General features: G+C 42.6%; 1 protein-coding gene and 1 long non-coding RNA gene across 2 annotated transcripts in view; both read left to right on the forward strand.

Moving 5' to 3' along the window:
- The window catches only part of LOC122937880 (glutamate decarboxylase 1-like), a 215,543-nt gene that overhangs the window by 156,162 nt on the left and 31,578 nt on the right, over positions 1-27,803 (forward strand). The window lies entirely within an intron of this gene.
- LOC122937881 lies at positions 3,529-8,238 on the forward strand. The gene is made up of 4 exons (XR_006389938.1): positions 3,529-3,587; positions 4,152-4,222; positions 6,440-6,484; positions 8,058-8,238. It is a non-coding gene; the product is annotated as an uncharacterized LOC122937881 (long non-coding RNA).

Raw genomic sequence — 27,803 nt, forward strand, 5'->3', positions numbered from 1 at the left:
TTAGTTAATTTGCGGGACTAACCTTGCTGTATTAACCGTACAATAATGCCATATAACAAATGTTCTACTGAAGTTGCTTTATCCACAAAAATTGTTGAGTGCCATGTTTTTTCAGGTTTTGTTCATATGGTGTTCATTACACACTAAAAATTACATAATGAAATTATTCTGTGGGACAGTATGATTGTGATTACCCTTTTGTTTTTATTTTACAGATTTTTATGAATTGCCATATTCGGCAGCTTATTTGTTTTTGTGTACAGAGCTGTGTCTAATTTTTTTATTTATTTTTATTTTATTTTTTTCTTTCCCCGGATTTGCTTTAGGTTTTTATTGGTACCATTTTGTGATAAATTAAACTTTTTGATCACTTTATTTTTTATTTTTTGAGGAGCAATGTGAACACAATGTCACGGGATAGGAAGGCAGAGTGAGCCCTCTCCCTCTAATAACTTAGGTGCTAGGTAGCAATTGACCACAGTATAGGAGGGGTTAAACAACCGTGATTGGTGTTATAACTGGGATCTGCAGTTGCAGCCAACTATCGGTTGTATTATACAGCCAGCACACAGTTTATGGAGTGGTATCAACTGATGGCTCTGCTCCATCACCTCCTTGTACCATGCTAATGCACTGTTAAATCAAGGGTCATAAAGAAGTTTGTCGGAATATGTATGCTGTCTAACAGTCTATATTATTTATGTGAATAAATTAGAATCTGTAAAGGAGGAGATTCTAACCTATTGTCAGAAATACTAAGCTAAAAAGAGCTTGTGCGCTAACTTAGACGACAAAAGAAGGCAGTGATAAAAATATATATATAATGAAATATAAAAATGGGCAGCACTCCAGAAAGTAAAAAAATTGCAAAAATACTTTATTTACCTAAAAGGCATGCAACGTTTCGGCTCTATACAGGAGCCTTCCTCAAGCAGTGTGTATAGACAAAGTGCAAAATATATAGCAGCATGCTAAATCGTAGCAATTTACATAACAAGTGTGTTCAATTCATAACAATTAATAAACAATCATAAAAAATAGTGTAATCACATAGTAATGACATGTAACTGAGATTATCAATAATTCATGATCACATAATGCATATCAAGATGACAAAGTGCACTCATGATTCTATTCTATATAGAAATTCATACATAAACATATAATTGGTGTTGATTATCATTATCAGTGCCAAATGTGATCAATCATACAAAGTGCCAGGTGCTTACTAGAAGGTATTGCAGATGGAGGGTGAAGGAGTAAGGAGATGAATGGCTGCCATTCATGGCGTGCCTGAGGCATAACTGCGCATGTCTGGATGACGTATAGGTCGTACTTCCGGATTTCCCCGCGATCGACATGATGCAACTGCGCATTACAACTCTGAGGTCGAGTCGGCCATTTTGGGTGCGGGAATAACTCATTTGCTGACGAGCACGTGCGCATTTATGACTGTTCAATCTGATACACTCAGGATCAAGGTGGTATTTGCACATATATTCGTGCCATATAACAAAACAATGAGTGGCTGAGTGGGATCGCATAAAGGCTACCGCAACATAATAGAAGTGGAGCCGTCACCCATGACCACAGATCAACTGCGCACCTACATGTTAGTGCAGGGTCGCACTGAAGCTGTGATCCTAACCCACTTATCACCACCTTTTTTGGAGGGTTCTCCTCACAACCACCTGCCATGTGAATACCAGATTGTAACCGGAAAGACAATAGATGTAAGAAAATTAGATGAACAGACATCCTCTACACGTTATGACCGCATGCCATTCACGAATACAGCCTCAAACTTTCTCTCGCCATACTCCGTGGCATACCATCTATGATAAAAATGGAAAAAGTAAAAAATTAAAAACTTGAAAAATTCATAAAGAACATGTTTTGTCCAGTACAAATAATCACATAACATACACAGGTACAGTCGACATCATAATATGCTGGAAGAGGGTAAGCCACAGACCTATCCAACCCCAATTTTGTAGTCTACATTCAGACCGTGCGGTTTAAGGGAATTCAGTGTGTGGATCCACTTTAACTCCCTTTTTAAAAAGATTAGTTCTGTTGCCACCTCTCCTCGGCATTGGTACAAAATCAATGATGCAACACTTCAGATCTTTCTCTGTGTGTTTGAAATCAACAAAGTGCTTTGACACTGGTAGATCAAGTCGTTTTTTCCTTATGCTAAATCCGTGGTTATTCAGACATGACTTTAAGTCAGTGGTCGTCTCGCCGACATATGCCAGATTACATGGGCATACAAGCGCGTAAATGACATGGCTGGAATCGCAGGTCAGATAATGCCGTATCTGATATGCGATCCCAGTTTGAGGATGCCCAAAGGTTTTACCTTTTTAAGAATGTATTTACAATTGACGCATGTTAAACAAGGAAAACATCCAACACTGCTTGTTGTCAGTGTCGTCTGTCTAGCCGTTTTTAGGGTCCCTACATCAGCCTTGACCAGCTGGTCCTTAATACTCCTGGACCTGCGGTAGGACATTAAAGGCGGAGAATGAAATTGCTCAATTGTATTGTGGCAACCCCCCAGTATGTTCCAATGACGTTGAATAATATTTCCTATTTCTATGCTCTGCTCAGAATGCGTCGAAATAAAGGGGATCCTGCCCACTTTAGCTTGTTGTGTTTTAAGTGTATCATCCCTATTTAGTCTCCTAGTTATTTCCTTTTTCTCCTATAGTAGTTTGGTTGGATAACCTCGCCTCTCAAACTTGTTCATCAATGTGTCCAAAGTACTATCAAATACCTCGGGATCTGAGGCTACACGTCTAGCCCTTAGAAACTGTGAATACGGTAAGGATCTAACCATAGATCTAGGGTGATTGCTGCTAAATGTCAATAGCGTGTTCCTGTCAGTTGGCTTGGTGAACAGTTCTGTCTGTAACTTGCCATCTACCAGGATCATGCGAGTGTCCAAAAACTGCATTTCAAACACACAGAGAAAGATCTGAAATGTTGTATCATTGATTTTGTACCAATGCCTAGGAGAGGTGGCAACAGAACTAATCTTTTTAAAAAATAAAAAGGGAGTTAAAGTGGATCCACACACTGAATTCCCTTAAACCGCACGGTCTGAATGTAGACTACAAAATTGGGGTTGGATAGGTCTGTGGCTTACCCTCTTCCAGCATATGATGTCATACGCTCCAATTCACAAAATAGAATAAATCATCACTCAAAATAGAATTTAAGCAAATATCTTTATTTATTTAGTTGGGTAATTAAAGGCCGCAATGCTTATTACTTAACCAATTAATTATAATCTGGTTAATCCAATTTATTCTCAAATATAAATAAGTAAATATTTAAACCAATAAACCATATAACACTCAGTCCACTCAGAGAGTGACTTAACCCCCGTCAATAAGCAAAGCGACAAAATAAATAGGGAAGGGAGGGAGGGAACTTGAAAAATACTTACGTGAATGAGCCAAAATCGTTATTTTCTGTTCTTTTATAGGTTCTCAAACTGGCAGTTAAAGTGATCTCCAATCAAATTTGAAGATATCAGCGCAAGCACCCACAGCATCTGGGTTAACCCATTCTTCACATAGGTAAGTAAATAATATAATCAACATATTAACTGTAATGTTAGGTGCCATGTCATCATGGCTCACCACACTGAATTTATCAGTATGGTTCGCTCCATGATGTCATACGCTCCAATTCACAAAATAGAATAAATCATCACTCAAAATAGAATTTAAGCAAATATCTTTATTTATTTAGTTGGGTAATTAAAGGCCGCAATGCTTATTACTTAACCAATTAATTATAATCTGGTTAATCCAATTTATTCTCAAATATAAATAAGTAAATATTTAAACCAATAAACCATATAACACTCAGTCCACTCAGAGAGTGACTTAACCCCACAACGCCACATAAAAACAAGTGGCCCAATAAACATTGCAAGCCTTTAATAAAAACCATTATCAATTATGTTCTGCAAATCTGAAATGAATATATCACATCCAATATCAGAAAGCTGATCATCCTTTTCTTGGTAAAGTCCTCTAACGAATCCTTCTAATTCAACATGTCTGTAATTGCCATGACCAATTTCCTTCAAATAAATCTCCATTTTTTTTATTAATTCTTTTCCTAATTGTTTCCAGAAAGGATAACTCAGAATTGAACCAAGAAAATTTTGGGATGATGTCAGAAAATACGAGTACAACACCATCAAGTAAGTAGCATATTTTACATAACAATTCTTTTAATTCATAAATTAACAAATGCGTTTTGATTTTTCCCAAATCAAACGAGCCAATATGTAAAATAAACAGGTCAGGTTTCGACATTTTTGAATATATAAGGCTGACATTCTTGAAGATATCAGAAATTTTAAGGTCAGCAAAGGAAAACCAGTTTATGGAAAATTCTGCTGAATAACCTAAATTAACAGTAGAATGTCTAAAAGCAGATCTTCTCTCAGCCAATTGAATCAGTTCATCACCAAAAATCCATACAACTTTTGAAGGTCCTATATCAATAATGGGGGATTTGAGATTTTATTGTCTGCAGCAATCTCGCTTAATCTTAGAGCAGCAAAGAAAGCTATAGAAAATGCTGCAGAAAATAAATTGGTTTCATATTCCGAAGAACAAACTAATACTAAATTACATATGACCTTTTGTAACAATTCAATAGATAAAGGGCTGGTCTTAACATTGTGGACTGACTTTCTTTTGATACCTTTAATCATTAGTTTAATGATAAAATTATTCAGAATAGAGCTTTCGCCTTTTAATTTAAAGAAAAAAGAAATGCCCGATAATTTTTTAGAAATAGAATCGGCTTGTAAACCGTTGTTGTAAAGATATATAATAAATTTGATAAAATTCCCTAAATTAAAATCAATGTAAGAAATTTTTTGAGATATGCAGAAAAGCTTCCAATCCAACCATGCGGCAGAATATGCTGCCCATGTATTCTTGGCTAATGAACCAAAATTAAGTTCATTAGTTAATCCTCTGATATCTCCCAAAGATGAGTTGGACAAGGAATTCCCATTCGGGAAGCTCGAGGTGTCATTAAGAAGAATTCCTTGAAGCGCTGTCGGGACAAATAATCAGCAATATAATTAGTTTTCCCAGAAATAAATCTAGCTTTTATCCAAATGTTAAATTTTAGACATTGAAAAACTATCTTACGCAATAATGAAGAAACTAACGGAGACTTTGAAGTTAAACAGTTTATGGAAAAAACTACTCCCATATTGTCCGACCTTAGCAGAATTCTCTTATTCTGAAACACTGAGGACCAAATTGTTAGAGAAACTAGAACTGGAAATAATTCTAGAAAAACCAAATTTTTTGAGTACTTGTTATTAGTAATCCAATTTAAAGGCCAACGTTCGGCAGACCAAAAGTTGTCAAAATAAGCACCATATCCAATAGCACCAGACGCATCTGTATAAAGAGACAAGGTGTCTGAGCCAACAAACTCTTCCTGCCAAATGGTGTGACCGTTAAATTCACATAAAATTGCAACCAAACTGAAATGTCATCCTTTAGTTGTTTGGTGATGCGAATATGGGATCGAGGTGAGGACTTACCTGATGTGGCAGCATACAATCTTTTAGAAAAGACCCTTCCCATGGGAATCACACGAGAAATAAAATTAAGAGAACCTAAAAGAGACTGAAGTTGTTTAAGCGTAATTTTTTCTTTTCCGGATATGCGAGTTAATTGTTGAACAGTATTCTGGATTTTTTCCATTGGTATGCTAAATTCCATTGTTACTGTATTTATATCTATGCCCAAAAACTTGAGATTCGTAGTAGGATAGACAGTTTTATCTACAGCTAATGGAATGCAGAAATATTTAGCTATACCAATGAATCTATTCAGAAGATTCATACAATCATCCGAATCTACACGACCTATAAATAAAAAGTCATCGAGATAATGTAGTAAAAATCCACTACCTGAGTGAATATCCATAACCCAGTGTAGAAAAGTTGAAAACGCCTCAAAATAAAAGCAAGATAGGGTGAATCCCATGGGAAGGGCCATATCATAAAAGAATTTATCGAGAAAATAAAAACCCAAAGAATTATAACCGATGGGGTTTATAGGTAGTAGTCTGAAAGCAGATTTAATGTCAGCTTTGGCAAGAAGAGAATTGCGGCCTGCTTTTTGTAAAAAAGACTAAAGCTTGATCAAATGAGGAGTATTTCACACTGGCTTTATTTTTTTCCATCTCATCGTTAAGGAACTGAATTTAGGATAAGATAAATTGTGAATAAGACGAAAAGAATTTGGTTCTTTTTTAGGAACTAAAGCTAAAGGAGATATACGAAAATTCAAGAAGGGGGGAGAATCAAAGGGACCAGCAATCCTACCTGCCAAAATTTCAGATTCAATTTTTTCTTTAACAATGTCAATATTTTGTTTTACAGATAACGCATTTTCAACTAGAATGCAACCTGGACCCACAAATTCAGGTATGAAAAACCCATTGGTAAAACTGTCAATTAATAAATTAGCCATCTGAATGTTTGGGTAATGACCTAGCCACTGAATTATTATTGGCAAATTCAGCGGAGTCACCTTGTTTAAACGATTGAATTTCCTTGTTAGAAATTGGGAAGTGAATACCTTGTTTTTTAAAACATTTTGAGGCTGAATGAGAACCGGCACAGAAAGAACACTCGTGTCGGTATTTGCAATTATGTTGCCATCTGCAATGCGACTCGTTAAATGCGAAACAGATACCTTTTTTGACGTTAATGAAATTGGGTTGACGAAAAAGATTGTTTTTGTTAGGGAGCATTAAATTCAACCAAAGCCCGACATCTTTACTACCCCAATTTAGATTCGGATATACTGCAAGTTTCTGACGAAAGGATTCGTCATACAGACACCAACCCATTCCGCCAAAATTTCTATATGCCTCCAAAATAGTATCTACATGGTAAATTAAACCAGTACAAAGACTAGGAAATTTTTCACCCAAAACTGCTGCGTATATATTAAATGCTTGCAGTCAGTTAAAAAAGGATTTCTGGTGTAATTTTCTATTTTCTTCAGAATCTGATTTTTTGTCTTTCAATAATTCACTTTTTAAATTCTCACTAGATGAAGGAAGAAGAGAAAAAATTTCAACATATTCTTTTCTCCAAATTTTTTCTTTCACGCTCAAGGGTAAATGAAACCCTAATGGAGAAATTTGACACGCCAGAACTTCTTTAACAGATGTCTCTTTTATACCTGAGTTAAATTCAAGCTCAGGAATTACTGCCATTTCAGGGTTAATATTGGACATTTTAGGTACATTAGTGAACGGTTGAATGGTTGAATTAGCAGCAGTCAGACTATTAAGGGTATTAACTTGACTGACATCTGCTAATCCAGACCAAACATTTTTTGGTGACTCATCCTTTTTAGATAGGTAAAGTAAAAATTCATCAAACAACTGAATCTTCAATTTAGAAGAATCAATGTCAAGTGAATTAATCTCTTGATTAATAGTGCCCTGCGGTTTGCAGTCACTTAAAAAGTTATAATTCAGCTCACCAGAAGCAGATGATGTAGGAGGATGATCAACTGTTGAAGCAGGTGATGGCTCCTGAGTGACAGTTGAATGCTGTTGAAAATGACGCCGTTGAATTTTCCTGCTGGCTCGGCTTGAAGATAAGTTGGTTTTCTTGGTCTTAGAAGGAGGCGCATATTGTGAAGGGGAATATGCCCTCTTGTCTCTCCGCTGACGTTTTTTAATTGGCGAGCGGGTCTCAGGTTTTTCGCGCATGCGCAAAAAATTATCGCAGGGAGGATCGATCAGTTCGGCGCTCGCGCCAGGTACTGCGCAGCAGACGGGATTAGAAGATAAAAGAAGCTCTTCTTGCTGGTCCGGTCCTTGCTGTAAGCACTTCCTCAGCCATTCTTCTCCCCCTTTGCTTTCTGCTCTGAAAATAAGTTGTTTCAACAGATCTTCCATGACACAGATGAACGCAGGTCTGTCTCTTGAAAAATACTTACGTGAATGAGCCAAAATCGTTATTTTCTGTTCTTTTATAGGTTCTCAAACTGGCAGTTAAAGTGATCTCCAATCAAATTTGAAGATATCAGCGCAAGCACCCACAGCATCTGGGTTAACCCATTCTTCACATAGGTAAGTAAATAATATAATCAACATATTAACTGTAATGTTAGGTGCCATGTCATCATGGCTCACCACACTGAATTTATCAGTATGGTTCGCTCCATTATGTCGACTGTACCTGTGTATGTTATGTGATTATTTGTACTGGACAAAACATATGCTCTTTATGAATTTTTCAAGTTTTTAATTTTTTACTTTTTCCATTTTTATCATAGATGGTATGCCACGGAGTATGGAGAGAGGAAGTTTGAGGCTGTATTCGTGAATGGCGTGCGGTCATAACGTGTAGAGGACGTCTGTTCATCTAATTTTTTTACATCTATTGTCTTTCCGGTTACAATCTGGTATTCACATGGCAGGTGGTTGTGAGGAGAACCCTCCAAAAAAGGTGGTGGTAAGTGGGTTATGATCACAGCTTCAGTGCGACCCTGCACTAACATGTAGGTGCGCAGTTGATCTGTGGTCATGGGTGAAGGCTCCACTTCTATTATGTTGCGGTAGCCTTTATGCGATCCCACTCAGCCACTCATTGTTTTGTTATATGGCACGAATATGTGCAAATACCACCTTGATCCTGAGTGTATCAGATTGAACTGTCATCAATGCGCATGCGCTCATCAGCAAATGTGTTATTCCCGCACCCAAAATGGCCGACCTCACAGTTGTAATGCGCAGTTACATCATGACGATCGTGGTGAAATCTGGAAGTACGAAGTATACGTCATCCAGACATGCGCAGTTATGCCTCAGGCACACCGGACTGCATGCGTTACCATGGATGGCAGCCATTCATCTCCTTACTCCTCCTTCACCCTCCGTCTGCAATACCTTCTAGTAAGCACCTGGCACTTTGTATTATTGATCACATTTGGCACTGATAACGATATTAAAGGGTTTCTACCACCAGAAATACTGTTCTGCAGCTGACTGACATTAGCGATTCGCTAGTGTCAGCACTACATAACAGTATGTTTCTAACAGTAGTTCCTGCAGCCGTTTTTGTTAAAAACGTACTTTTATGGATATGCTAATGAGCCGCTATGTGGGCGTCATTAGCATCTAGAGGGCTCCGTCCACTAACCATTTCAGCCGCCCATCGCGTCCCTTGAGTCCCTCCATGGGCGGCTGAAATGGTTAGTGAACGGAGCCCTCTAGGTGCTAATGACGCCCACATAGCACCTAGAGGCTCATTAGCATATCTATAAAAGTAAGTTTTTAACAAAAACGGCTGCAGGAACTACTGTTAGAAACCATACTGTTATGTAGTGCTGAGATTAGTGCATCGCTAATGTCAGTCAGCTACATAACAGTATTTTTGGTGGTAGAAACCCTTTAACACCAATTATATGTTTATGTATGAATTTCTATATAGAATAGAATCATGCGATCCCACTCAGCCACTCATTGTTTTGTTATATGGCACGAATATATGTGCAAATACCACCTTGATCCTGAGTGTATCAGATTGAACCATCATAAATGCGCACGCGCTCGTCAGCAAATGAGTTATTCCCGCACCCAAAATGGCCGACCCGACCTCAGAGTTGTAATGCGCAGTTGCTTCATGACGATCGCGGTGAAATCCAGAAGTACGAAGTATACGTCATCCAGACATGCGCAGTTATGCCTCAGGCACGCCATGGATGGCAGCCATTCATCTCCTTACTAGGGATGAGCGAACTCGAACTGTATAGTTCGGGTTCGTACCGAATTTTGGGGTGTCCGTGACACGGACCCGAACCCGGACATTTTCGTAAAAGTCCGGGTTCGGTGTTCGTCGCTTTCTTGGCGCTTTTGTGACGCTTTCTTGGCGCTTTTTGAAAGGCTGCAAAGCAGCCAATCAACAAGCGTCATACTACTTGCCCCAAGAGGCCGTCACAGCCATGCCTACTATTGGCATGGCTGTGATTGGCCAGAGCACCATGTGACCCAGCCTCTATTTAAGCTGGAGTCACATAGCGCCGCCCGTCACTCTGCTCTGATTAGCGTAGGGAGAGGTTGCGGCTGCGACAGTAGGGCGAGATTAGGCAGATTAACTCCTTCAAAGGACTTGATTAATCGATCGATCTGCAGCTGTGCATCATTGAGCTGCTGAAATTCAATTGCTCACTGTTTTTAGGCTGCCCAGACCGTTTGTCAGTCACTTTTTTCTGGGGTCATCGGCGGCCATTTTGTGTCTTGTGGTGCGCCAACACAAGCTGCGACCAAGTGCATTTAACCCTCAATGGTGTGGTTGTTTATTGGCTAAAGCCTACATCAGGGTGAAGCTGTCACACCAAGTGCATTTAACCAGCAATAGTCTGTTTATTTTTTGGCCATATACTACATCAGGGGCAAGCTGCGCCCGTCACCAAGTGCATTTAACCCTCAGTAGTGTGGTTGGTCAAGCTATCACACCAAGTGCATTTAACCAGCAATAGTGTGGTTATTTTTTGGCCATATCCCAGTCTAATTCTGTCAGTAAATCCATACCGGTCACCCAGCGCCTAAATACTAGGCCTCAAATTTATATTCAACTGAATTTGAATACAATACATTGGGCCAAATAATATTTTTGTTGTTGTGGTGAACCATAACAATGAGGAAAACATCTAGTAAGGGACGCGGACGTGGACATGGTCGTGGTGGTGTTAGTGGACCCTCTGGTGCTGGGAGAGGACGTGGCTGTTCTGCCACATCCACACGTCCTAGTGTACCAACTACCTCAGGTCCCAGTAGCCGCCAGAATTTACAGCGATATATGGTGGGGCCCAATGCCGTTCTAAGGATGGTAAGGCCTGAGCAGGTACAGGCATTAGTCAATTGGGTGGCCGACAGTGGATCCAGCATGTTCACATTATCTCCCACCCAGTCTTCTGCAGAAAGCGCACAGATGGCGCCTGAAAACCAAGCCCATCAGTCTGTCACATCACCCCCATGCATATCAGGGAAACTGTCTGAGCCTCAAGTTATGCAGCAGTCTCTTATGCTGTTTGAAGACTCTGCTGGCAGGGTTTCCCAAGGGCATTCACCTAGCCCTTCCCCAGCGGTGGAAGACATAGACTGCACTGACGCACAACCACTTATGTTTCCTGATGATGAGGACATGGGAATACCACCTCAGCATGTCTCTGATGACGAAACACAGGTGCCAACTGCTGTGTCTTTCTGCAGTGTGCAGACTGAACAGGAGGTCAGGGATCAAGACTGGGTGGAAGACGATGCAGGGGACGATGAGGTCCTAGACCCCACATGGAATGAAGGTCGTGCCACTGACTTTTTCACAGTTCGGAGGAAGAGGCAGTGGTGAGACCGAGCCAACAGCGTAGCAAAAGAGGGAGCAGTGGGCAAAAGCAGAACACCCGCCGCCAAGAGACTCCGCCTGCTACTGACCGCCGCCATCTGGGACTGAGCACCCCAAAGGCAGCTTCAAGGAGTTCCCTGGCATGGCACTTCTTCAAACAATGTGCTGACGACAAGACCCGAGTGGTTTGCACGCTGTGCCATCAGAGCCTGAAGCGAGGCATTAACGTTCTGAACCTGAGCACAACCTGCATGACCAGGCACCTGCATGCAAAGCATGAACTGCAGTGGAGTAAACACCTTAAGGCCTCTTTCACACTACAGTATGTCCATTTCAGTGTTTTGCGGTCCGTTTTTCACGGATCCGTTGTTCCGTTTTTTTGCTTCCATTGTGGTTCCGTTTCCGTTCCGTTGTTCCGTTCCGTTTTTCCGTATGGCATATACAGTATACAGTAATTACATAGAAAAAATTGGGCTGGGCATAACATTTTCAATAGATGGTTCAGAAAAAACGGAATGGAAACGAAAGACATACGGATGCATTTCCGTATGTGTTCCGTTTTTTTTGCGGATCCATTGACTTGAATGGAGCCACGGACCGTGATTTGCGGGCAATAATAGGACATGTTCTATCTTTCAACGGAACGGAAAAACGGAAATACGGAAACGGAATGCATACGGAACACATTCCGTTTTTTTTGCGGAACCATTGAAATGAATGGTTCTGTATACGGACCGTGTACGGAACGCAAAAAACGGACCGCAAAACGGAAAAAAAAAAAACGGTAGTGTGAAAGAGGCCTAAAACCAAGGAAGTCACTCAGGCTCCCCCTGCTGCCGCTGCCTGCTGCTGCCGCCTCGGCCTCTTCTGCTGCTGCCGCCTCAGCCTCTTCTGCTGCTGCCGCCTCGGCCTCTTCCTCCGCCTCTGGAGGAACGTTGGCACCTGCCGCCCAGCAAACAGGGGAAGTACCACCAACACAACCACCACCTCCGTCACCAAGCGTCTCAACCATGTCACACGGCAGCGTTCAGCTCTCCATCTCACAAACATTTGAGAGAAAGCGTAAATTCCCACCTAGCCACCCTCGATCCCTGGCCCTGAATGCCAGCATTTCTAAACTACTGGCCTATGAAATGCTGTCATTTAGGCTGGTGGACACAGACAGCTTCAAACAGCTCATGTCGCTTGCTGTCCCACAGTATGTTGTTTCCAGCCGCCACTACTTCTCCAAGAGAGCCATGCCTTCCCTGCACAACCAAGTATCCGATAAAATCAAGTGTGCACTGCGCAACGCCATCTGTAGCAAGGTCCACCTAATCACAGATACGTGGACCAGTAAGCACGGCCAGGGACGCTATATCTCCCTAACTGCACACTGGGTAAATGTAGTAACAGATGGGCCCTAGGCAGAGAGCTGTTTGGCGCACGTCCTTCCGCCGCCAAGGATCGCAGGGCAACATTCTTTGCCTCCTGTTGCCACCTCCTCCTTCTCGGCTTCCTCCTCCTCTTCTTCCACCTGCTCATCCAGTCAGCCACACACCTTCACCACCAACTTCAGCACAGCCCGGGGTGAAAGTCAGCAGGCCATTCTGAAACTCATATGTTTGGGGGACAGGCCCCACACCGCACAGGAGTTGTGGCAGGGTATAGAACAACAGACCGACGAGTGGTTGCTGCCGGTGAGCCTCAAGCCCGGCCTGGTGGTGTGCGATAATGGGCGAAATCTCGTTGCAGCTCTGGGACTAGCCGGTTTGACGCACATCCCTTGCCTGGCGCATGTGCTGAATTTGGTGGTGCAGAAGTTCATTCACAACTACCCCGACATGTCAGAGCTGCTGCATAAAGTGCGGGCCGTCTGTTCGCGCTTCCGGTGTTCACATCCTGCCGCTGCTCGCCTGTCTGCGCTACAGCGTAACTTCGGCCTTCCCGCTCACCGCCTCATATGCGACGTGCCCACCAGGTGGAACTCCACCTTGCACATGCTGGACAGACTGTGCGAGCAGCAGCAGGCCATAGTGGAGTTTCAGCTGCAGCACGCACGGGTCAGTCGCACTGCGGAACAGCACCACTTCACCACCAATGACTGGGCTTCCATGCGAGACCTGTGTGCCCTGTTGCGCTGTTTCGAGTACTCCACCAACATGGCCAGTGGCGATGACGCCGTTATCAGCGTTACAATACCACTTCTATGTCTCCTTGAGAAAACACTTAGGGCGATGATGGAAGAGGAGGTGGCCCAGGAGGAGGAAGAGGGGTCATTTTTAGCACTTTCAGGCCAGTCTCTTCGAAGTGACTCAGAGGGAGTTTTTTTGCAACAGCAGAGGCCAGGTACAAATGTGGCCAGCCAGGGCCCACTACTGGAGGACGAGGAGGACGAGGATGAGGAGGAGGTGGAGGAGGATGAGGATGAAGCATGGTCACAGCGGGGTGGCACCCAACGCAGCTCGGGCCCATCACTGGTGCGTGGCTGGGGGGAAAGGCAGGACGATGACGATACGCCTCCCACAGAGGACAGCTTGTCCTTACCCCTGGGCAGCCTGGCACACATGAGCGACTACATGCTGCAGTGCCTGCGCAACGACAGCAGAGTTGCCCACATTTTAACGTGTGCGGACTACTGGGTTGCCACCCTGCTGGATCCACGCTACAAAGACAATGTGCCCACCTTACTTCCTGCACTGGAGCGTGATAGGAAGATGCGCGAGTACAAGCGCACGTTGGTAGACGCGCTACTGAGAGCATTCCCAAATGTCACAGGGGAACAAGTGGAAGCCCAAGGCCAAGGCAGAGGAGGAGCAAGAGGTCGCCAAGGCAGCTGTGTCACGACCAGCTCCTCTGAGGGCAGGGTTAGCATGGCAGAGATGTGGAAAACTTTTGTCAACACGCCACAGCTAACTGCACCACCACCTGATACGCAACGTGTTAGCAGGAGGCAACATTTCACTAACATGGTGGAACAGTACTTGTGCACACCCCTCCACGTACTGACTTATGGTTCGTCCCCATTCAACTTCTGGGTCTCTAAATTGTCCACGTGGCCAGAGCTAGCCTTTTATGCCTTGGAGGCGCTGGCCTGCCCGGCGGCCAGCGTTTTGTCTGAACGTGTATTCAGCACGGCAGGGGGCGTCATTACAGACAAACGCAGCCGCCTGTCTACAGCCAATGTGGACAAGCTGACGTTCATAAAAATGAACCAGGCATGGATCCCACAGGACCTGTCCGTCCCTTGTCCAGATTAGACATTAACTACCTCCCCTTAACCATATATTATTGTACTCCAGGGCACTTCCTCATTCAATCCTATTTTTATTTTCATTTTACCATTATATTGCGAGGCTACCCAAAGTTGAATATACCTCTCCTCTGTCTGGGTGCCGGGGCCTAAATATATGCCAATGGACTGTTCCAATGTTGGGTGACGTGAAGCCTGATTCTCTGCTATGACATGCAGACTGATTCTCTGCTGACATGAAGCCAGATCCTCTGTTACGGGACCTCTCTCCTCTGCCTGGGTGCTGGGCCTAAATATCTGACAATGGACTGTTGCAGTGGTGGCTGACGTGAAGCCTGATTTTCTGCTATTACATGCAGACTGATTCTCTGCTGACATGAAGCCAGATCCTCTGTTACGGGACCTCTCTCCTCTGCCTGGGTGCTGGGCTAAATTTATGAAAATGGACTGTTGCAGTGGTGGGTGACGTGAAGCCTGATTCTCTGCTATGATATGAAGACTGATTGATTCTCTGCTGACATGAAGCCAGATCCTCTGTTACGGGACCTCTCTCCTCTGCCTGGGTGCTGGGCCTAAATATCTGACAATGGACTGTTGCAGTGGTGGCTGACATGAAGCCTGATTCTCTGCTATGGGACCTCTCTCCAATTGATTTTGGTTAATTTTTATTTATTTAATTTTTATTTTAATTCATTTCCCTATCCACATTTGTTTGCAGGGGATTTACCTACATGTTGCTGCCTTTTGCAGCCCTCTAGCCCTTTCCTGGGCTGTTTTACAGCCTTTTTAGTACCGAAAAGTTCGGGTCCCCATTGACTTCAATGGGGTTCGGGTTCGGGACGAAGTTCGGATCGGGTTCGGATCCCGAACCCGAACATTTCCGGGAAGTTCGGCCGAACTTCTCGAACCCGAACATCCAGGTGTTCGCTCAACTGTACTCCTTACTCCTACACCCTCCATCTGCAATACCTTCTAGTAAGCACCTGGCACTTTGTATTATTGATCACATTTGGCACTGATAATGATAATAAACACCAATTATATGTTTATGTATGAATTTCTATATAGAATAGAATCATGAGTGCACTTTGTCATCTTGATATGTATTATGTGATCATGAATTATTGATAATCTCAGTTACATGTCATTACTATGCGATTACACAGTATTTTTTATGATTGTTTATTGTTATGAATGGAACACACTTATGTAAATTGCTACGATTTAGCATAATGCTATATATTTTGCACTTTGTCTATACACACTGCTTGAGGAAGGCTCCTGTATAGAGCCGAAACGTTGCATGCCTTTTGGGCAAATAAAGTATTTTTGCAATTTTTTACTTTCTGGAGTGCTGTGTGTGTGTATATGTGTGTGTGTATGTGTGTATGTATATATGTGTGTGTGTATATATGTGTGTGTGTGTGTGTGTATATTTATTATTATTATTATTATTATTATTATTATTATTATTATTATTATTATTATTATTTATATATTATATTTATTTATATATTTATTCAGTACAGACCAAAAGTTTGGACACACCTTCTCATTCAAAGAGTTTTCTTTATTTTCATGACTATGGAAATTGTAGATTCACACTGAAGGCATCAAAACTATGAATTAACACATGTGGAATTATATACATAACAAAAAAAAGTATGAAACAACTGAAAATATGTAATATTCTAGGTTCTTCAAAGTAGCCACCTTTTTTGCTTTGATTACTGCTTTGTACACTCTTGATGAGCTTCAAGAGGTAGTCACATGAAATGGTATTCCAACAGTCTTGAAGGAGTTCCCAGAGATGTAGCACTTGTTGGCCCTTTTGCCTTCACTCTGCGGTCCAGCTCACCCCAAACCATCTCGATTGGGTTCAGGTCCGGTGACTGTGGAGGCCAGGTCATCTGGCGTAGCACCCCATCACTCTCCATGGTCAAAAAGCCCTTACTCAGCCTGGAGGTGTTTGGGGTCATTGTCCTGTTGAAAAATAAATGATGGTCCAACTAAACGCAAACCGGATGGAATAGCGTGCTGCTGCAAAATGCTGTGGTAGCCATGCTGGTTCAGTATGCCTTCAATTTTGAATAAATCCCCAACAAGTGTCACCAGCAAAGCACCCCCACACCATCACACCTCCTCCTCCATGCTTCACGGTGGGAACCAGGCATGTAGAGTCCATCCGTTCACCTTTTCTGCGTCGCACAAAGACGCGGTGGTTGGAACCAAAGATCTCAAATTTGGACTCGTCAGACCAAAGCACAGATTTCCACTGGTCTAATGTCCATTCCTTGTGTTCTTTAGCCCAAACAAGTCTCTTCTTCTTGTTGTTGTCTGTCCTTAGCAGGGTTTCCTAGCAGATATTCTACCATGAAGGCCTGATTCACACAATCTCCTCTTTACAGTTGTTATAGAGATGTGTCTGCTGCTAGAACTCTGTGTGGCATTGACCTGGTCTCTAATCTGAGCTGCTGTTAACCTGCGATTTCTGAGACTGGTGACTTGGATGAACTTATCCTCCGAAGCAGAGGTGACTCTTGGTCTTCCTTTCCTGGGGCGGTCCGCATGTGAGCCAGTTTCTTTGTCGCGCTTGATGGTTTTTGTGACTGCACTTGGGGACTCTTTCACAGTTTTCCCAATTCTTCAGACTGACTGACCTTCATTTCTTAAAGTAATGATGGCCAGTCGTTTTTCTTTACTTCGCTGTTTTTTTCTTGCCACAATACAAATTCTAACAGTCTATTCAGTAGGACTATCCGCTGTGTATCCACCTGACTTCTCCATAACGCAACTGATGGTCCCAACCCCATTTATAAGGCAAGAAATCCCATTTATTAAACCTGACAGGGCACACCTGTGAAGTGAAAACCATTTCAGGTGACTACCTCTTGAAGATCATCAAGAGAATGCCAAGAGTGTGCAAAGCAGTAATCAAAGCAAAAGGTGGCTACTTTGAAGAACCTAGAATGACATATTTCCAGTTGTTTCATACTTTTTTGATAAGTATATAATTCCACATGTGTTAATTCATAGTTTTGATGCCACTTTTGGTCTGTACTGTACTGTGTGTGTATGTGTATGTATATATGTGTGTATGTATGTATATATATAAATTTTAAGAAATTCAAAGTAATCTAGTGTATGTGTGTATATATCCACTACTATGCCTTATTATGACAATACCCTTCAATTTATATTTTAACTCAATTTGAAACCTGATTTCTCTCAGACAACAAATGTCTGATTAAATCCAAAGCTGGTCTATTTCAGATATTCCTTTTATTGATACATTTATATATACATAATTAACCATACCGGCCTAGAACTGAATTCAGTTCTTTGGAGATGATACCGTGTTTCAAACAGTACATATAAATCTCCCTAAATGGAATCAAGTTTTAGGATGATGCTGCAGGCACACCCAAATCTTATTCTAAAACAGATGCTATACACAAAGTATGGTTAATTGAAAATATATAGATATATAATATATTAATTAGTTATCCTATAAAATATAGGTAAGATTATACTATACCAAAATGTCAGCTAGCAGAAATCAGTTTCAATGGTTCTAAGATGGCTGCCTCCAATGGCTGAAAAGGTGGTCAAGGGGCTGGATCTGATGATCAAGATGTTTTAAAGATGTTTTCTTCAAGGTGACCATCCCAAGCTGATTCATGAAGATGATCCCTCTGTCAGCCCATACCATCTTTTTATCCCATCTAAAATTGGACTGGCCTGGTTCAATCATTTACTTAGTGACATCACTTTAGAACGAATAGGACTTCCCCTAGTGATTTAACAATTTAAGCCTTAACCCCTTAGTGACCAAGCCTGTTTGGGCCTTTATGACCAAGCGTTTTTCTTCCTTTTGTCATGGTCTCGTTCCAAGAGCTATAACTTTTATATTTTTCGTCTATATAGCTTTATGAGGGCTTATTTTTTACGGGACAAGTTGCAGTTTTTAATGGCACACATAACTTGCTGATTAACTTTTATTAACTCTTTCTGGGAGGGAGATGGGGAAAAATGGCAATACTACCACTGTATTTTTACATTATAAATTTTACGGCGTACATTTTTCGGTACAAATAACATAATATCTTTATTCTCTGGGTCAGTACGATTACAGTGATACTGAATACTTAAAATGTTTTTTTTAAGTTTTACAACTTTTTTCCCAATAAAACCCCTTTTATTAACCAAAAAAATGATTTTGCATTGCCACTTCACAAGACCCATTTTTTTAATTTTATTTTTTTTATATGGAGTTGTGTGAGGGCTTGATTTTTGAGACATCTTGTATTTTTCATTGGTATCATTTTGGAGTAAATGCCGCTTTTCGATCGCTTGTTATGTTTTTTTGGGGGGAAACTAAGAATATATTAGAATTTTTTTTTTTTTTTTTTTTTTTTACTATAATATACAGTATTTTGCTTTTAAAATGTAATGCGTCACTGTTGTATGTACGGTTATATACAGTTAAGAATTACAGGTCACATGAACCTGTAGCAATTTCTAATAATTTATAACATTTTTATATGTTAAAAATGACAAAAGAAAGTTTGTAACAGAAAATGTTAAAATGTTTTGGTAGGTTAACTATATTCTACCTTTTAAAAATAACATATATCGACAAGACATGATATAAAATGTACCTTAACCTCCTCACGACCGCCGTATGCAGGATTGCGTCTTCGCGGCGGTCGTGCTGTTCTGGGTGGACGCGCCGGTGCGTCCTCTCGCGAGACGCGAGATTTCCGGGTATGCCGGCCCGCGCATGCGCATCGCGGGCCGGCAAAATTCAAAGAACAAGTTCGTCATCAACCTGCCGGCCACGATCATTGGCTGGCAGGTTGATGATTTTCAAAAAAACGAATCAGCAGCCAGATAACCCATCATATTAGTAAATATGATGGGGTTATATGGCTGCTGTGCTCCTCTGCTCCTTCTTTTGGTCGGTTGGTTCCAGGAGAGGAGCAGAGGACCACATCATTACTGTGAGTACCCACTACACTACACTTAGCCCCCAGATCACCTCCCAGCACCCAATTAACCCTTCTTGCCCCTGTCAATCACTAGTGAAAAGGAAAAAAAGTGATCAGTGCAAACTGTCACTTTTTTTTTTTTCACTGGTATTGACCGTTAGGTTTTAGGTATAGTTTAGGTCCCTTGGTTAGGTAGTTAGCGATCAGTTAGCGCCCAGCCCACCGCACCGCAGTCCGTTATTCGCTGATTAGCGTATCGCTAATCAGCATTTGTACTTTTATAGTATCTGAAAGTGATCAAAACTGATCACGGTCAGATCTATAATAGTACTAGTGTCACTTTAGTTCGCCCTCCACCCAAAACGCAGTGTTTGCCCGATCAGGCCTGATCGGTCGCCCACACGTGCGTTCGCCCACGCCCGCCCCACCGCAGTGACAAAAAAATTATTTTTTTTTGATCACTGCACATTCACTTTACACGCACTGCGGCGATAAAAAAATCAGTTTTGATATTTTTTATCAACCGCAGCGGCCTCCGGTACTTCGCTAGGCTCCCCTTTGTAAGACAGGCTTGCTTTTTTTTTCTTAGGTAGTCTCAGGGAATACCCCGAAATTTAGTTGCCCACATGTCTAACAGGGGGTATTCTTCTGAAGAGGCCTACAGGCTTCTGACCCAGTCGGATGAGGAGTGGGAACCCTCATCTGATGAATCCAGCGGGTCAGAATATGAACCTGTAGAAAGCAGTGGCTCTCTGACCCAAAGTTCGGACGAGGAGGTTGAGGTCCCTGATAGCAGCAGGCGTACCCGGCCCCGTGTCGCTAGACCGCAGGTTGCGCAGGATCCGCTTCAAGAGCAGCAGAGTGGGGCTGGTGCTGTCGGATTACGTGGTGAGGCATACACCAGCAGCCCAGCCCTTCCTGGACCTAGTACCAGCACTGCCGTACAACCTGGTGAAGTAGCGAGCACCAGAAGGGCAGTTGAAGCTGGTACGGTGGCACGTGCAGTAGTGACCCCGTCGCAGCCACCGCAAAGACGTGCCCGTAGAGCCCCTAGAATCCCAGAGGTGCTGGCAAACCCTGATTGGCAGTCCCCAACTTCCGCCGCACCCGTAGTTTTCCCTTTCACTGCCCAGTCTGGAGTTCGGGTTGAGACAGCTCAGATCGGTTCGGCCCTGGGATTTTTTGAGCTGTTCTTGACTGCGGAGCTTTTAGACTTCGTTGTGGCCGAAACAAACAGATATGCCACACAATTTATAACCGCTAACCCGGGAAGCTCTTATGCCCAGTCTTTCCGGTGGAAACCAGTCCAAGTTTCCGAAATTAAAACTTTTCTGGGCCTCCTCCTCAACATGGGCCTGACAAAAAAGCATGAATTGCGGTCATATTGGTCCACGAACCCAATTCATCACATGCCCATGTTCTCTGCTGCTATGTCCAGGACACGATTTGAGACCATCCTGCGTTTCCTGCACTTTAGTGATAACAGCACCTCCCGTCCCAGAGGCCACCCTGCTTTTGACCGGCTCCACAAAATTCGGCCCCTCATAGACCATTTCAACCTGAAATTTGCAGATATTTATACCCCAGAGCAAAACATCTGCATAGACGAGTCCCTAATACATTTTACCGGGCGCCTTGGCTTCAAACAATACATCCCAAGCAAGCGCGCCCGGTATGGGGTCAAATTGTATAAGCTCTGTGAAAGGGCCACAGGCTATACCCACAAATTTCGGGTCTATGAGGGAAAAGATCAGACCCTGGAGCCGGTCGGTTGCCCTGACTACCTGGGGAGCAGTGGGAAGACAGTTTGGGACTTGGTGTCACCCTTATTCGGCAAGGGGTACCATCTTTATGTGGACAATTTTTACACAAGTGTGGCCCTCTTTAGGCATTTGTTTCTAGAACGGATTGGCGCCTGTGGTACCGCGCGAACTAGTCGCGCGGGCTTCCCCCAACGGCTCGTTAGCACCTGTCTTGCAAGGGGGCAGAGGGCCGCACTGTGTAACGAAGAACTGCTCGCGGTGAAATGGAGAGACAAGCGTGACGTCTACATGCTCTCCTCCATTCACGCAGACACGACAATCCAAATTGAGCGAGCAACCCGTGTCATTGAAAAGCCCCTCTCAGTCCACGACTATAACCTCCACATGGGAGGGGTCGACTTCAATGACCAGATGTTGGCTCCGTATTTAGTTTCCCGACGCACCAGACGCTGGTATAAGAAGGTGTCTGTATATTTAATTCAATTGGCTCTGTACAATAGTTTTGTTCTCTACAGTAAGGCTGGGAGAACTGGATCCTTCCTCAAATTTCAGGAAGAGATCATTGCGAACCTCCTGTATCCAGGAGGTTCCGTGGCCCCATCCACCAGTGTAGTTAGCCGTCTACACGAGCGACACTTCCCCAGTGTCGTTGCTGGTACCTCAAACCGACCGCCACCCCGAAAAAAATGTTGTGTCTGTAGCAGGAGTGGAATAAGGCGTGACACCCGCTATTTCTGTCCTGACTGTCCGGACCACCCTGCCCTGTGCTTTGGAGAGTGTTTCCGGAAGTACCACTCACAGGTACACTATTAGCATAGGGATCATCTCACCAGGATAGGCACACAGGGCTATTAGGGCCCATTCACTCACTGCTGCTGCAATTGTCTCCTTTCACATGGGACAAAGTGCATAACGCACTTCGCCACATCTTTGGGCGATTTGCGCTTTGCACATTGACCCATGGGGAAGGAGAGGTTTGTTCTATAAAGGTAAAAAAACAAAAAAAACAAAAAAAAAAAACAGGTAAGCAAACAGGTTAATGTTTAGTTCAAAAAGTTAAAGTTACATGTTCTGTTCCAAAGTTAATAAAATTATTGCGTTGTGGCCTGGTTTTTTCTTTTTTTTTTTTTGTCTTTTTACCTTCCAGGTGGACCAACCGATCTACTAGCTGCAGCACCGATGTGCATTCTGACAGAAGCATTGCGCTGCTGTCAGATTACACGCAAGTCGGTGTATGCGGCGCTGCAAGACGGGATTTTCTCCTCTGCAGTGACAGATACGTTTGCCGAGGCATACGAGCTGAGGAGGAGGCGGCGTTCCTATGCTTTGGCAAACACTTTGTACATATATAAAATAAAAAATAAAAAAAATCCCGGCAATGATTTATTCATCCACATCGATTGATGCGAATGGAGAAATCTGGTTTGCCAGGGCATACGAGCTAAGTGGGTATGGATGTAGGGCGGAGCTCCTATGTCCTGGCAGACGCCTTTCCCCTCCATTTTTTTTTTTTTGGCAGAGATTTTTTTCATCCACATTGATCAATGCGAATGAAGAAATCTGTGCCGTTCATTTTTTTCTTTCAGCCCAGAGGCTGAACGGAAAAAAAAATCTCATTACTTGTATGCTCAATATAAGGAGAATAGCAGAAACTCCTAATGCTGGCCATACATGTAATGATTGCGGAGACCCTCAAATGCCAGGGCAGTACAAACACCCCACAACTGACCCCATTTTGGAAAGAAGACACCCCAAGGTATTTGCTGAGGGGCATATTGAGTCCATGAAAGATTTAAATTTTTGTCCTAAGTTAGCGGAAAGTGAGACTTTGTGAGAAAAAACAAAAAAAAATCAATTTCCGCTAACTTATGCGGAAATTTTTTTTTTCTATGAACTTGCCAGGCCCCTCATTGGATACCTTGGGGTGTCTTCTTTCCAAAGTGGGGTCACATGTGGGGTATTTATACTGCCCTGGCTTTTTAGGGGCCCTAAAGCGTGAGAAGAAGTCTGGGATCCAAATGTCTAAAAATGCCCTCCTAAAAGGAATGTGGGCACCTTTGCGCATCTAGGCTGCAAAAAAGTGTCACACATCTGGTATCGCCGTACTCAGGAGAAGTTGGGGAATGTGTTTTGGGGTGTCATTTTACATATACCCATGCTGGGTGAGATAAATATCTTGGTCAAATGCCAACTTTGTATAAAAAAATGGGAAAAGTTGTCTTTTGCCAAGATATTTCTCTCACCCAGCATGGGTATATGTAAAATGACACCCCAAAACACATTCCCCAACTTCTCCTGAGTACGGCGATACCAGATGTGACACTTTTTTGATGCCAAGGTGGGCAAAGGGGCACATATTCCAAAGTGCACCTTTCGGATTTCACCGGTCATTTTTTACACATTTTGATTGCAAAGTTCTTCTCACACATTAGGGCCCCTAAATTGCCAGGGCAGTATAACTACCCCACAAGTGACCCCATTTTGGAAAGAAGACACCCCAAGGTATTCTGTGAGGGGCATGGTGAGTTCCTAGAATTTTTTATTTTTTGTCACAAGTTAGCGGAATATGAGACTTTGTAAGAAAAAAAAAAAAAAATCATCATCATTTTCCGCTAACTTGTGACAAAAAATAAAAAGTTCTATGAACTCACTATGCCCATCAGCGAATACCTTAGGGTGTCTACTTTCCGAAATGGGGTCATTTGTGGGGTTTTTCTACTGTCTGGGCATTGTAGAACCTCAGGAATCATGACAGGTGCTCAGAAAATCAGAGCTGTTTCAAAAAGCGGAAATTCACATTTTTGTACCATAGTTTGTAAACGCTATAACTTTTACCCAAACCATTTTTTTTTTTTTTGCCCAAACATTTTTTTTTATCAAAGACATGTAGAACAATAAATTTGGCGAAAAATTTATATATGGATGTCGTTTTTTTTGCAAAATTTTACAGCTGAAAGTGAAAAATGTCATTTTTTTGCAAAAAAATCGTTACATTTTGATTAATAACAAAAAAAGTAAAAATGTCAGCAGCAATAAAATACCACCAAATGAAAGCTCTATTAGTGAGAAGAAAAGGAGGTAAAATTCATTTGGGTGGTAAGTTGCATGACCGAGCGATAAACGGTGAAAGGAGTGTAGTGCCGAAGTGTAAAAAGTGCTCTGGTCATGAAGGGGGTTTCACCTAGCGGGGCTGAAGTGGATAATGTGGGTACACTAATGTTATGCAAGTAATAACATGTAATGAATAATCCACATGTAATTTGCATCATTATGTCGAAATCGATGTCTATTTGTGATATTTCAATAAAAATTATTCTGACTAAAATGTAATGCATTATCTCTATAATGCATTACATTTCAATAGCAATGCTATTCAAAGATTGACCAGCAGGCTGCGGCAGAGAGGCACAGCCTGCTGGAGATAACTGCAGACAGGATCGGGGCCCTGATCGGAAGCAAGGTAAGCTTCCCAACTCATCAGCACCCCGCGATTGCATTTTCGGGGTGCTGATGGGAGACAGAGGGAGTCCGCTCACTCTCACCACTTTACATGCAGCGGGCTCCATTGCGTCCGGCATGTAAAGGGTTAAACGGCCCGGATCGGCACTTCTGCCGGACAGGACTGTTACAGCAGGGCGATCCATAGACTGCTTAGACTGGGCCACCGTAAAAACGCGGCGGCCCAGCCTAAGGGCCCTTAGTGACCGCCGTAAAAAGGCGTATGGGTGGTCACTAAGGGGTTAATTTTAGGTGGCACTAAGGCTGCATATAAAAATCTCTTGCCAATTATAGCCAATTCCTATATTTTTTCTTATTAATTTGAAGGGATAAACTTTAACTAAGGTTTCAGACAGACCCTTGAAGAGACCTGAAAGACAATGAAGTTGATCTTTTGTCAAACATCTAGTCTTTCTAAATATGACTAACCCTAATTCATTGGTAAAAAGACGGGGTTTGTTTATGATCACCTGTGTCCATATTTCTCCATTCAAGAAATCTTCAGGGAAAGATCATTAACTTACACTGTTCTCTGGGAGACATTCTGAAATTACATAGCAATTTCTACCTCAATTCTAACCTTAGAATTAATATATCTATAACTAGAAAAGCTACAATTTCTGGGGAAATTGTGTGAAGTGTTCTTGCCTCCACCAGTAGCTTACAACTGGAGTGGGCGGAGTAACTGGGTGGAGTGGCTTGAGTAACTGTTGTGCGGTTGGATTGGCTGGAGTAACTGTGGAAAGGTTGCACCTAAAAGTCGGGGTGGTTGCACCTAAGGGTCGGAGTGGGTGCACCTAATTGTTGGGATGGTTGCACCTAAGGGTCGGGGTGGGTGCACCTAAGGGTCGGACCCCATGACTAAGTGACCCAAGTTTGGTGACTTTAGTTTCAAATCTGTGCGACTGGGAGCAATTTGAACATTTTCCCTGTCAGTCAATGGAAAAAACGTGGATTGCTTAGCCGTGGGCATTTTTAGTGGCAGCAGGGATAGCTGAACGTTTTGATATAAGATTTGTGTAGGTGGGCCTGAAAATGAGGGAGTAGTGGCAGTTTAGAAATCATGACCTGATTTTCCAGCTTTTGCCAGCTCCCACTCTCGCTTTGCCATTCATTCCTATGGGACAACTTTCTCCACAAGAACCACGATATTCCGTGAACCATTCAGCGAAACGTTCCACAAAGTAATAGCAATCAGATCGGGAACAATCTGCACGTTTTGGTAAATTTTTGTCTATGTAGTGTAAAAACTGTGGGAGGAGTTAGGGTGGCAAATTTGGCTATAAGAATATATATGTGAGATAACATTAAGTGGTCTTGCTATGCAAGAACACTTAATTACCACACTCTTGGTTATATAAAACACACACACACACACACACACATTTAAATCGATATAAAAATCTAAATCCACTCCTACATTGATTAATATAAAAACCCCAAAGAAAATTAGTCTATTTCTATCCATTTCAACTAACCTAAAACTCACACTTTTCTACTTCAGTGTCTTATCTGGGTAAGTACATAGGGAGAGATGTGGCAAGCACAAAGGATAGGGTTTTAAAAAAGCTTTTAATTTTAGAATATTGGATAGGAACAGTGCAGGGAAATCATAGGGAAAGTTTTCAGAAACTATAGACAGACTGCAGGGACAGTGCAAGCTGAGTGTAATCACCCTGTGCATCTTGTTCACCTGCTGCTCCATTCATAAACTGTTCTGTTATACATAGACTTACTGTGCATCAGACTCATTGTCAATAGGTGGTCTAATAAATAGGCATGTTTATCTAATTCACCTGGCTATGCCATTCATACTTGGTTACAAAGTCAGATTACTGATTTAGTTACTGTACCCTATGGCCAACAGACAGTTGCCTGGTCCCTTAAAATAAATGGGTAGTGGGACAATGTTGCTGCAGCCGACACAAGTAGCAGCAGCAGAAGCGGTGGTGGTAGCGGCAGCTGCAGCAATAGGCCAGAGCTTCTACTGTCATTCATCATTCATTATCATGATCAAGCATCATAATCGCCACCACCACCATCCATTGCAGGCCTTGAGACAGCAGCAGGGTTTCAGTGTGCCGATGAGCCTGCAGGGTGGAATCAGTGGGAGATCTGGAGCCAAACTCATCCGGGCTAGACAGTCTGCTACTCGGGAGCCTACCTGTTAGGAAACAACTAGCAGTGCATGGGTTCATAACGGCAGCAGCAATCAGGTGGGGGTAAAATTCTATACTCTGCAGTATGGGAATTTTTTTATCAAGTTGCTGGCGGATGTTAGCCTGGCAGTATGCAGGATACGTGAGTAGAAGGTGAACTACGGTCAGGGTGCTTATGTTGGCCCTTCGTTAATGCATGGAGCATCCCAAGTGGCCTGGGAAAACATTCACACTAATGTATGGTACACTCTGACGCAGTAATCGCTGCATCTCTCATCAGACCACACACCTTCTCCAGCAGTAAGGACTCCTCAGCAGAAGGAAGCTGTTGGCTCCTCCCTTTATCTATTGCTCATGATGCTCTTCCACACTGCATATTTTGCCAGTAGTGTTGAGTGCAAATATTCAAACTACAAATATTTATCGCGAATATCGCAACTTCGAGAATTTGCGACTATTTCGAATATAGTGCATATATTTGTTTTACGAAATATTTCATTTTTTCCATCTGAACACATGATTACTCCCTGCTTCTTGCTTGTGGGCCAATGAGTCATTGGCCCACAAGCAACTTATGATGAATATTTTAAAAAACAAATATATAGCACTATATTTGATATAGAGCTATATATTCGTTTTTTTAAATATTAGTAATTTTTTTTCCATCTGAAGTCATGATTCCTCCCTGCTTGAGTTGCTTGAGCGCATATTACGCGATCATTACCCTGTCGATTT

This window comes from Bufo gargarizans, chromosome 5 (assembly GCF_014858855.1).
Source record: "Bufo gargarizans isolate SCDJY-AF-19 chromosome 5, ASM1485885v1, whole genome shotgun sequence".
Taxonomy (NCBI): Eukaryota; Metazoa; Chordata; class Amphibia; order Anura; family Bufonidae; genus Bufo; species Bufo gargarizans.